An 11558-nucleotide genomic window follows, 5' to 3' on the forward strand; every position below is an offset into this window, starting at 1 on the left:
CCAACTCATATACAACCAAAACTAAACCTATTTTGGAGGGGGTGACACCACTTTGAGAGGAAAACACAAGCACGGAACACTCGGGAGCATGGAATTCATCGATTCTTCCATTCTTCATCTAGTATTCATACCTTTTATGTTTAAAATTATATTTTGATTATGGTGATGAACATGAGTGGCTAAGAACCTCATTATTCTGAGGTTATGGGTCATTCTTGGCTATTGTAATTTGACGGTTGATGGTTTTGCTTGATTTTATCATATTAATTTGTTTATTCAATCTTGCACTTCATTATTCTATTGCGTACCTAACAATAGAGTACTATCGACGAATTTATAGTTGAACTCAAAAGTGGGAACTATAAATTGCATATAGGTTTGAATAGAGTAAGTTCTTTAATCCGGGCATCAAAGAATAGATTCGTGATTAGGATAGACATATTCTAGTTACCTTACTTGGTTATTTTTGCAGTAAGTATATATGCATTCTTATCAAGTTTGATTCTATAGACATATAGTCTCCGATTGGCTTGAATAGGTGAACGAAACGTCGAAAGAACTTCACGAGCATAATAAACCCTGCTAATCAACAAATTAGATAAGGCAAGTGAGTTCATCAACCTGAAAAGTGCATTAGGAGAGACGTCAATCCCATAACCCTGGAATATCTCTATCTCATTGAATTCTTTCTAAGTATTTGTTTGCACTACGTGCAGTCTTATTTTTTTTGCTTGCTTATTAGTTCGTAGTAATTTAGTTATAAAAATCACAATCATCTTCTTCACACTCACTTGAAAATTAAATTTATAAATAGTTTAGATTGGACAATAGTTGATTATAAATTCTCGTGGGAACAATACTTTTTATCACTTTATTACTTGTCGACCGCGTATACTTGCGTGTGCATTTGGACCGAGCAATTTTTTGGCGCCGTTGCTGGGGATTTGGAAATTAGTTATTTGTCTGAAATAAGCTCTTTTATTTTTGTTCAAGTGTTAATCTGTTTTACTGTTTCTGACTCTATAGATGTTCACCTTGAACTCTAAAAAGAAGCAACAGTTTGAACAACCTTCCTTCTCTTGATCCTGAACCCGAAAGACTCTTCCACATGTTAAAGAGGGAGGCAGAAGAAAGAGCAAGAATTACAGAGTTGGGTATTGTAATCCAATCACAGCCAATCAAGATGGCAAAAAATGAAGAAAGACCGGTAATTGAGGTCGCAAGGCCTAGTCTCGCGAACATGACTCAGGCTATCGTGAAGCCTGATATAACTGGGCACTTTGAGCTGAAACAATACATGGTGCAACTGATTCAATCCACATGATTATTTTTGGGGTTGTCAAGTGAATATCCCCAAAGGCATATCCAAAATTTCTTGGAGATTACGGATATATACAACTATCCGAATGTCTCTAAGGACTATGTCAGACTAACTTTGTTTCCCTTTCTCTAATGAGGGAAGCAAAGGAATGGTTAAACAAAGAGCCCGCAAACTCAATCTACACTTGGGATGATCTAGTACGAAAATTCTTAATCAAGTTTTTTCCCACTAAGAAGACAAAGGCACTGAGGAGTCAGATTCTTGGGTTTCAACAACAAGATGGTGAGACTCTTCGTCAAGCTTGGGAAAGATACAAGAAACTCCTCAGAGAATGCCCACATCATTGTCAGACAGGTGAGGTAATAGGACATACGTTTGTGGATGGGTTGGACGAGACCTCCAAATTGAATCTAGACTCAGCTTGTGGAAGGAGTTACATGCAAAAGCCATATAGTGAGATTCAAACTCTGCTCAACAATTTCACTACAAATGATCATAACTGGCAAGGTGAGGGTTAACCAAGAAGGATGATAAAACAGAATGTAGTAGGTACACTTGAGCTAGATGAGATGTCTGCCATGCGGGCAGAAATATCTAAACTTACCAACCAAATGGAAAAGATGGCAATGGGTCAAGGGCATCAAATGCAGCAGGTTCAGAGGATGGCCATATGTTGTGAAATTTGTGGAGAAGGTTACACGAGTGATCAATGCCCTGTGAATCTAGAATCTATTTATTATGTGGGCCATTAGAGTAGAGGTCTAATAAACCAAAATACACAATACGAGAACACCTATAATCCCATCTGGAGGAATCGACTAAATTTCTCATGGAGTGGAAACCAGGCCACTCAAAATTAGTGCACACCTCAAGGGAACTACAATCAACCCCAAAGGCCACCACAACAGATAGAAGAAAGCACCAATGATATGTTAAAAAGCTGCTAATTGACAACTAGCAGCTTCGAAAAGACAACCAGTAGTTAAGGACTGATTTTTGAAATTTAGAAAGGCATATTGGGCAGTTAGCTGCACAACAAAATACCCGACCTACTGGATCACTCCCAAGTGATATCGAGAAAAATCCCATAAAACACGTGTAAGCAATTAATCTAAGAAGTGGGAGAGAATTGGAGGAGCCTCCCTCCCAAAAGCATGTATCCGAAAGAGAGTTGGTGCCTAAGCTAGTAAAAAAAGCCGAAAAGAAGGATGATGAACACATGCAAGAGATAGAGGAAAATCCACCACCACCTTTTCCTCAAAGGTTGCAAAAGTCAAAAGATGAGTCCAAGTACAAAAAATTCTTAGATATCTTGAGCCAGGTGCATGTGAATCTACCTTTGATAGAAGTACTGCAAGAAGTACCTAAATATGCCAAGTACGTGAGAGACATTGTGGCCAACAAAAGAAGGTTGACAGAGTCTGAAACGATTGCACTTACTGAGGAGTGCATTGCTAGAGAACAGAGCAAGCTCCCGCCTAAGTTGAAGGATCCAGGTTGTTTTATAATTTCCTTGGCGATTGGAAAACACGAGGTTGGTAGAGCCTTTTACGATCTGGGAATACGCATTAGTTTGATGCCACTATCAATGTTCAAACATCTCGATCTTGGAGCCCCCAAGCCTACTACTATAACTCTACAACTAACGGATCAATCATTAGCGGTGCCTGAATGAATTATTAAAGATGTGCTGGTGCGAGTGGGGAAGTTCATCTTTCCCGCCGATTTCATTATTCTTGACTACATGGCCGATGAGAAGGTTCCACTTATTTTGGGGAGACCATTCCTGGATACTAGTAGAGCACTTATTGATGCGAGGGAGGGTAAACTAAAGATGAGAGTGCATGATGAAGAAATCACATTTAATATGGACAAGGCGCTTAACCTTCCTAAGCATTATTAGGATTTGTGCATGATCTCTATGGTAGAATCAAAGTTGATAGAGCAAGGTACTTACATGGAGCCTATTGGCATGGAAAAGAAAATTGAGTTAGAAGAAGTGGTGTTGCGAGCTGAAGGTGTAAAGATAAAAGAGAAAAGGGTCATAGAGGAAAGAGGAGATCCTCCTAGAGTGCGCAAAAAGTCAAAACTACATGGAAAGAGGAGGAAATGAAAGTGCCCAGCCTGAGCAGAGTCGCAGAGTCATGCCACGACTATAGATAAGGCTCTTCTTGGGAGGCAACCCAGCATGTATTTTATTTACTCGGGGAAGTCTGAGTACTCGAAGTTGAAGCTGAGGAGCATGTTGAGCTTAAGTGTGGGGTCGTAGTGACCTTTAATATTGAGGATCATGTGCTAGCTAGGCCCTAGAGGGTCTTAGGGAGTATTTCTCATCCTTATTTTAATATTTTTCTATGTGATTATGCATCGAGGATTACACATATCATAAGTGTGGGGTGAGGGAACTACTTTCTGACCTGTAATTGTATAAAACTATTTTTTTTTATTTTATTAGTTTTATTTTAGAACCCATAGTTAGAAGTAGTCTAGTTAAGAGTAGTAGACTCTTAAAAAAAACGAAAATAGAAAAAACAAATCAGAAAAAGCTCGAACTTTTCCCGTGATGGATCTTTTAGACAGTTTTCTTGAGGGATTAAAGTTCGATTAAAAATACCAAAAAAAATTTGTTTGCTTTTATTGGGATGTCACGCCCCAACCTTGAAAAGCGCGACCGGTGCTCAATCGAGTGAACCTGACCGAGCAAGCCTGTTAGATACTTTCTACCCAATTCACCCATGATCAAGACAAGACGTGATTTCATTAATTAAACAGTAGGAAGCTCATTCATACAATCCTAAATCGTTTCTTTAGACATTGCGCCTTTAAGTCTCAAAATACACATTTCTTATAGTTCAAGTGGAACAAGTGATCAAACACAACATAACTTGTTTAGCATTCCCAACACCCATATACAACCTACATAGTGTCAACGAAGCCTCTAAAGATAAAAAAAGAGAGTAAAGATGGTGCCGGCAACAAGGCCCCGGCTATACCTCATAATGTGACAACAATATAAAAAAAAGGTACAATACTTGATCCCGGAATGAAATGGGGCTCACTGAGTCTGCTGAGAAGAGGATGCAGCACTATCTGTGATCCACATTGTCTGCTATGTAATCACCTGCATCCATTTAAAGATGCAGCGCCCCCGGCAAAAGGGACGTTAGTACGGTCGAATAGCACTAGTATGTAAACCTAAACACCAACTCAATAGAATGAATAATAATACAAAAGGAACCGTCAAGAATTCAATAAGGGCTTCAAATAATAGTAAAATGACAAGTTAAGGATCATATACGCTTTCAAGACAATTTCCATATTATTAAGTTGGGTGATCTTTAGTACCGATATTCCACAATTCACAATACCTCCGTATTCTTACACGGAGTCCGATCTCGGCCCGATCGGCTAGGCCATCTCATTTGAGACATTACCACAATTTCATTATAACTTTCCAACACAGTACCACTATGTGTGCGGCATGGCGTCCGATCACGACCCGATCGGCTAGGCCATCTCATTTGAGATATCAACCCTTTTCACAATTTCATCTACAATACCACCGTGTTCTTACACAGAGTCCGATCTCTGCCCGATCGGCTAGGCCATCTCATTTGAGACATTACCCTTTTCAGTCAATCATCTCACATCGTACTTCTTTCATATATTTTCGATTCATTGGCACTAGTGATTACGATTACCAAGTCATTCTGGGCACTTGGCCATATTTCATAGTTCCAAACCCCTTTTCCACATTCAATATCATTATCATTATCATTATCAACAACAATAAGGCTTCCCATTCAAGACATTAAATTCACATATGAGCAATTTGAGAATCTTAGGCATATAGAGGCTTTTCATATAATTTGGCATAACAACCTTTATTTCAATCTTGACATGAAGTCTTAATATTTCTAACACATATTCCACATTTTTGAACACATCCTCAAATAACAAGATAACATGATGAAGCCTTTAGAATAAATATTGAACTTACATCCTTTAATACAAACACATTAGAAATCGCCAATTCTATAATGATCAAGAGCTTACTCCAATTATTCTAAGAAGAAGGGGGTTTAGCCAACATACCTCAATTGAGCTTCTTAAAACTCTAAGATATTCCGTCATATTAGCAACTTTAATCTATTTAAGCAATATAACAAAATTGAACCAAAAATTAGGAAGATGAACATGGTTTTAGCTCATTTGAGCATATTATCAAACATTAGGCATGCATCAATGTTTTAAGGCCTTTTTTGTGAAAGACTCCACCAACCCATACCCCATTATTTTCTATCATTAACTCACAACCTTCCCACATACCATAGGAACACATGCATGCAAGGTAAGAACTCCCATCCCCATGAATTACCTTACTAATGGCCCATTCTAATTACATTTTAAAATTAAGAGTTTGGGTGATAGAATCTTACCTCTTAGGAGGAAGACCTAGGTGCCTCTCTTGATAATATTCAATGTTTTAAGTGAGAATTGAAGAACAACTTGATGAAGATCACTTCCTCCCTCTAGGACCCTCTCTCTCACTCTAAAAATATCAGAAAATATGATCAAAATGGTCCATGGGATGTGTTTTAACGGAATAAGGTCGGGTTTATAAACCACAAAATTGAAGCTCCGGAACGGGTTCTGCGGTCGCATATGCGACCGCATAGTGGTTATGTGGTCCACAAAATGACCACGAAAATGGGTGCCAGAACTGGAAAGAAACTGACCTGGTGTGCGGTCACTATGCGGCCCGCAGACCTGTTCTGCGGTCGCATAGTGCACCACATAGCCTCCCTCCGAAACATCCCAAGGCGGGATATGCGACAAGAATGTGGCCCGTGAAATGGTTATGCAGTCGCATAATGGCCGTGAAATTGGCATTAAAAATGCCCCAGAAAACTGCCCCACTCTGCGACCAGTCTGCGGTCCGTAGAGTGGTTCTGCGGCCGCAGAATGGGCCGAAAAAATGTGTACTTTTGCCCAACATTTTCCTTCAACTCCTAGTGCATTATTCAATCCAAAAGGTCCGAACCGTGGCTCGCAAGCTCATCACGAAGAATTTCTACTATTATTAACCTCTACGCCTACTTTGGCATCACAGAATCCGGGTTTTTAGGAAAACCTTTACGGGGCCTTACATAGGATAATTTAGGTAGTAATTCCCTTGGTTTTTCTTTGGGCGTCGGGTTCTTTTCCAAGAGTGTATCCTGAACCGGGTATTTTACTTTTATCTTTTTAGGAGTAGGATAGGAAGAGAACTGAGTTGCTCTAGATATCTATGACATGTTTGGTGCTGGCACATTAGCCTATCACATGTGCTCTGTATTCCTGTTATATTTGATTTGAAATGTGATGCCTAAGTGAAATAAATAGCCTACTCTGTGACGCATGTTCTCAGTTGCTTGACTTGTATGTCACCTAGTGCAATATTGCTTAAAAATTCTCAACTATATGTGCTTGTTTGACTTAAGAGTTGAACAAAACCGTTTTGATTGTGTCATGTGCAACGTGTGTGTGAGGATTTGTGTTATTCTGTGCTATCCTGTGTAGTCTAGAACTTGTCCCGTGTATTAATCGAAGCGAAATCATTAAGTTGTGCTAGTATAGGAGATGAAGTAGGGGTTTCCTAGTTGATCATAGATGTGCTTGTCACTTACAAATAAAATTTTGCTGTTGCTAGCCCTTTTGATCCTGTAGACCTTTTCTTTAGCACCCACACTACAAGCCGTATCCTTATTTTGTTCTTATTTTGAGCTTGTTGAACCTTTACCTCCGAAGGCACTTAGTCGCTAAAAGAAGTAAGGTGATAGATTTGGGAAGTCGCTATAGACAACTAATGTTGATAGTCAAAAAGAAGAAAAACACATACCTCCTAGTCTTACTAATCCGTGCTAGTGGGGAATGTAGAAGTGCTTAATTGAAGAAAGGGCTATGTTTTGTATGGTTTGTGGTGAGTGAATTGGTTGAAATAAATCATGCTCGATTCTTGAGTGTAGTGTATTAAAAGTGTTTAAGAGGGTTAGTCACTATTCCTAAATGTATCATACCCGTCCTATAGCCTATTTTACAACCCATAAAGTCTTAGTTGATCCTAGACTTGGCTAGCTTAGATTAGTAGATATGTACACTACGAACAAGCTTATGGTACGACCACAGGATGCACATGAAGTTCTTTGTGAGAGTGAGCGACTTTTGTTCAATTGTGTGATGTCCTTAATTTATGTTCAAAGTCATATTTGAATGTGCAGACTATTTCTATATTCACTCTCTTGTTTTTTGGTGAGTGTCACGCCCCAAAATCGTGGAGCGCGACCGGCGCTCAACCGAGTGAACCCGACTGAGCAAGCCTGTTAGATTTCTTCTACCCAAACTCATTCATGAATAAAGAGAATATATGTTTTCCTTAATTAAAAAATAAAGTGGTCGTGTCTGCAGTTACCAATTTCTTACCATAAGTTTCACCATTTTTAAAGTCTCAAATGGACAAGTAGTACAACTACAACATAGCATAGTTTGTCTTTCCTAGTACCAATACACAACCCACACTATGTCTACAGAGCCTCTATAGATAAAGAAGAGTACAATGATAATGCCGGCAACAAGGCCCCAGCTATACCTCAACCATAATACATAAAGATCAAAATATACATGACCCCGGGATGAAGTGGAGCTCACCAAGTCAGCTTGAAAGAAGGTGTACTGCTATCACTAATTAATGTCTCATGCTGTGAAACCACCTACATCCATTTAAAGATGCAGCTCCCCCGGTAAAAGGGACGTTAGTACCGTTGAATAGTACTAGTATGAAAACTAAACACCAATTTAAGAATTTAGAAATCCAAGATAATTATGATAAACTAGTGCGGCAATAGAATAATATAGATAACCGTCTCAACCATAACAAGCTTATTAAAAGATATCAACTACATTTATAGGATTTAAGATGAGATCCTATATAACCATCTTCACACAAAGCGGCCCCGCCGGCTCACCCGATGTATGCAGGTGGAGGTGTACGTACAATACTACAACTCTAATCAAGCGGCCCTGCCGCCTTACCTCAATGTATGCGGGTGGATGTATAACCACAGTACCAAGAACCTACACAAAGCTGCTATGCCGCCTCACCCCAATGTATGCGAGTGGAAATGTATCAACGATACCAATACCAACACAAAGCGGCTATGCCGCCTCACCCCAATGTATGCGGGTGGTGGTGCCACAACAATACCAAAACCATACACAAAGCGGTCGTACCGCCTCACCCCAATGTAAGTGGGTGGAGGTGCAGTCCCACAATATCATAATCCCTACACAAAGCGGTCATGCCGCCTCACCCCAATATATATGCGGGTGGAGGTGTATCACAATCACAATCTCTATGCCATAATCCCCACACAAAGAGGTCATGCCGCCTCACCCCAATGTATGCGGGTGGAGGTGTATCACAATCACAATCTCTACACAACTTGGTATAATACCTTTCACATAAATCACGACTAGAAATTATAACATGTGGATACGTAATCCATAGTTTGGGACACATCCTCAATTTATAATGCAATATGATAAGAGCATTTGAAATACGAATTGAACATATCTCTTCATCACAAAACTTATCGGAATACTCGATTTATAATCAACATCTCGAAACTTACAAGGATAATGAGAATTCCAACTCTTAAAGAAGAGTTTAGCCAACATACCTCAATTGAGCTTCCTTAAACTCTAAAACATTCCAGAATTCTTAGCAACTTCAATATATTTTAGAAATTTAACAAATTGAACCACAATTAGGAAGATGATCATGTTTCTAGCTCATTTGAGCATTTTATCAAACACAAGGTGTGCATAAGGTTTTAAGGTCCCTTTTATGGAGGATTCCATCATTCCACAACCCAATCTTTACCATGCTTAGTTCAACCATCTTCCTACACCCCTTGATATCACATGCATGTAAAATAATCAACTCTCATGCCCAAACATTATCTTGCTAATTACCCATGTTCAGATGATTTCGAAATTAGGGTTTAGGGTGTAGAATCTTACCTCTAGGATGAAGACCTAGTGAGCTTGCCTTCTTAATCTTCCAAAACTTGTGCAAGAATTGAAGAGCAAATATTGGAGAACACCTTCTCACTCTAGGGCACCCTCTCTCACTCTAAAATGTTAGATAATAGCTCAAAATGACCCAAGGAGTGTATTTAACAAAATAGGGTCAGGTTTTAAAAACCCAAAAATAGAGCTCCGGAACAAGGTATGCGATCACATAACCGATATGCAGACCGCATATCGGTCGCATAGTTGGTTACAAAATAGCCAAAAGAACTGTCTGTGTATGCGGTCACTATGCGGTCCGCATAACCGTTATACGGTCGCATAATGCACCGCATAACAGTTATGCAGTCGCATAGTCGACCGCATAATTGCTTCCAATTGGTCCAATTAGCTGCCTCACTCTGCGGCCATTATGTGATCCGTAGAGTGATTCTGCTGTCGCATAATGGACCACAGAAATACACTTTTCCGTTAAATAGTTTTCTTTACTTTCCAATGCATTGTTCAACCCAAAAAGTCCGAGCCGCGGCTCGCAAGATCGCCGCGAAGAATTTGCTATAATACTCAACACGTAAAACCAATTCGTCACCATGAAACATTATTTTCTTTTGCAAAATTTTACGAGGCCTTACAGTGAGGACACATGATCTCATGACAGATTGGTAATGTTGTGAACTTCTCTTGTTGGGTGAGTGCGCGAGTTGAGGGTGCTTAGTGGTAACGAGTCGGTCTTGAGGTAGGGTGGTTGTGGATAGGTTGTCTGAATTGGTTGAATTGTATTGTGTATACTTGGGCATGTTTAAAATGGGAAGAATATGAATTTCGTATGTTCATGCTTGATTGACGGTATCGATTATAATCAAAGGTAGAGTATATGATTGCAAAATTGAATTTCTCCTTCCATGTTGATGTATAGGGTATAGTTATAGTTCCATTGCTCGAGAACGAGCAAGAGTTTAAGTGTGGGGTATTGATATTCGGCTTAAAGTATGTATATTTATATGCATATTGCTTCGCATTTTACTCATGTTATGTAGATTTCGGATGTGTAATGTAATGATTTGTGCTAATTTGTGGTATTTTTATGTGTATGAATCATTCAGAGGCAATTTGGGACTAAGGTGCGTGAATTGAAGCGAAAAGGGGAAGAAACGAGAAAAAGTCACAAAGTAGCGCCACAGGTAGCGCGGGGCACTACATGTGGCACAATTTCCAGACCCTCAAAATTTCCAGCGCAGGGCTAGCATCCCACACTACCCTGGGTGCTGGTGGTGGAAACTTGTCCTATTTCGCCCGGGACTTGGTTATTTCGACCCCAAGACGCCCCAACTCATATAGAAGCAAACCTAAACCTACTTTGGAGGGGGAGAAACCACTTTGAGAGGAAAACACAAGCACGAAACACTCGGAATCACGAAATTCATCGATTCTTCCATTGTTCATTTAGTATTCATAGCTTTTATGTTTAAAAATGATATTTTGATTATTGCGATGAACATGAGTGGCTAAGAACCTCATTATTCCTAGGTTATGGGTCCTTCTTGACTATTGTAATTTGACGGTTGATGGTTTTTCTTGATTTTATCATATTAATTTGTTTATTCAATCTTGCACTTAATTATTCTATTGCGTAGCTAACAATAGAGTACTATCTACGAATTTGTAGTTGAACTCAAAAGTGGGAACTATAAATTGCATATAGGATTGAATAGAGTAAGTTCTTGAATCTAGGCATCAGAGAATAAATTCGTGATTAGGATAGACATATTCTAGTTGCCTTACTTGGTTATTTTTCCAGCAAATATACATGCATTCTTGTTAAGTTTGATTCCATAGACATATAGTCTTAGTTTGGCTTGAATAGGCGAGCGCATCGTCGAAAGAACTTCGCGAGCATAATAAACCCTTCTAATCAACATATTAGATAAGTAAAGTGATTTCATCAACCTGAAAAATGCAATAGGAGAGACGTCAATCCCATAACCCTGGAATATCTCCATCTCATTGAATTCTCTCTAAGTGTTTGTTTGCTCTACTTGCGATCTTATTTTCTTGCTTGCTTATTAGTTCGTAGTAATTTAGTTATGAAAGCCACAATCATATTCTTCACACTCACTTGAGCATTAAATTTATAAATAGATTATATTGGACAATAGTTGATTATAAA

At 39.1% G+C, this 11558-nt stretch overlaps 1 non-coding gene across 1 annotated transcript; it reads right to left on the bottom strand.

The window, feature by feature from the left end:
• Window positions 1–1563: 1563 nt before the first annotated feature.
• Window positions 1564–1670, bottom strand: LOC142175631 (small nucleolar RNA R71). The gene has a single exon (XR_012704727.1). It is a non-coding gene; the product is annotated as a small nucleolar RNA R71 (small nucleolar RNA).
• Window positions 1671–11558: the final 9888 nt, after the last annotated feature.

Source organism: Nicotiana tabacum, chromosome 21 (assembly GCF_000715075.1).
Source record: "Nicotiana tabacum cultivar K326 chromosome 21, ASM71507v2, whole genome shotgun sequence".
Lineage (NCBI taxonomy): Eukaryota > Viridiplantae > Streptophyta > Magnoliopsida > Solanales > Solanaceae > Nicotiana > Nicotiana tabacum.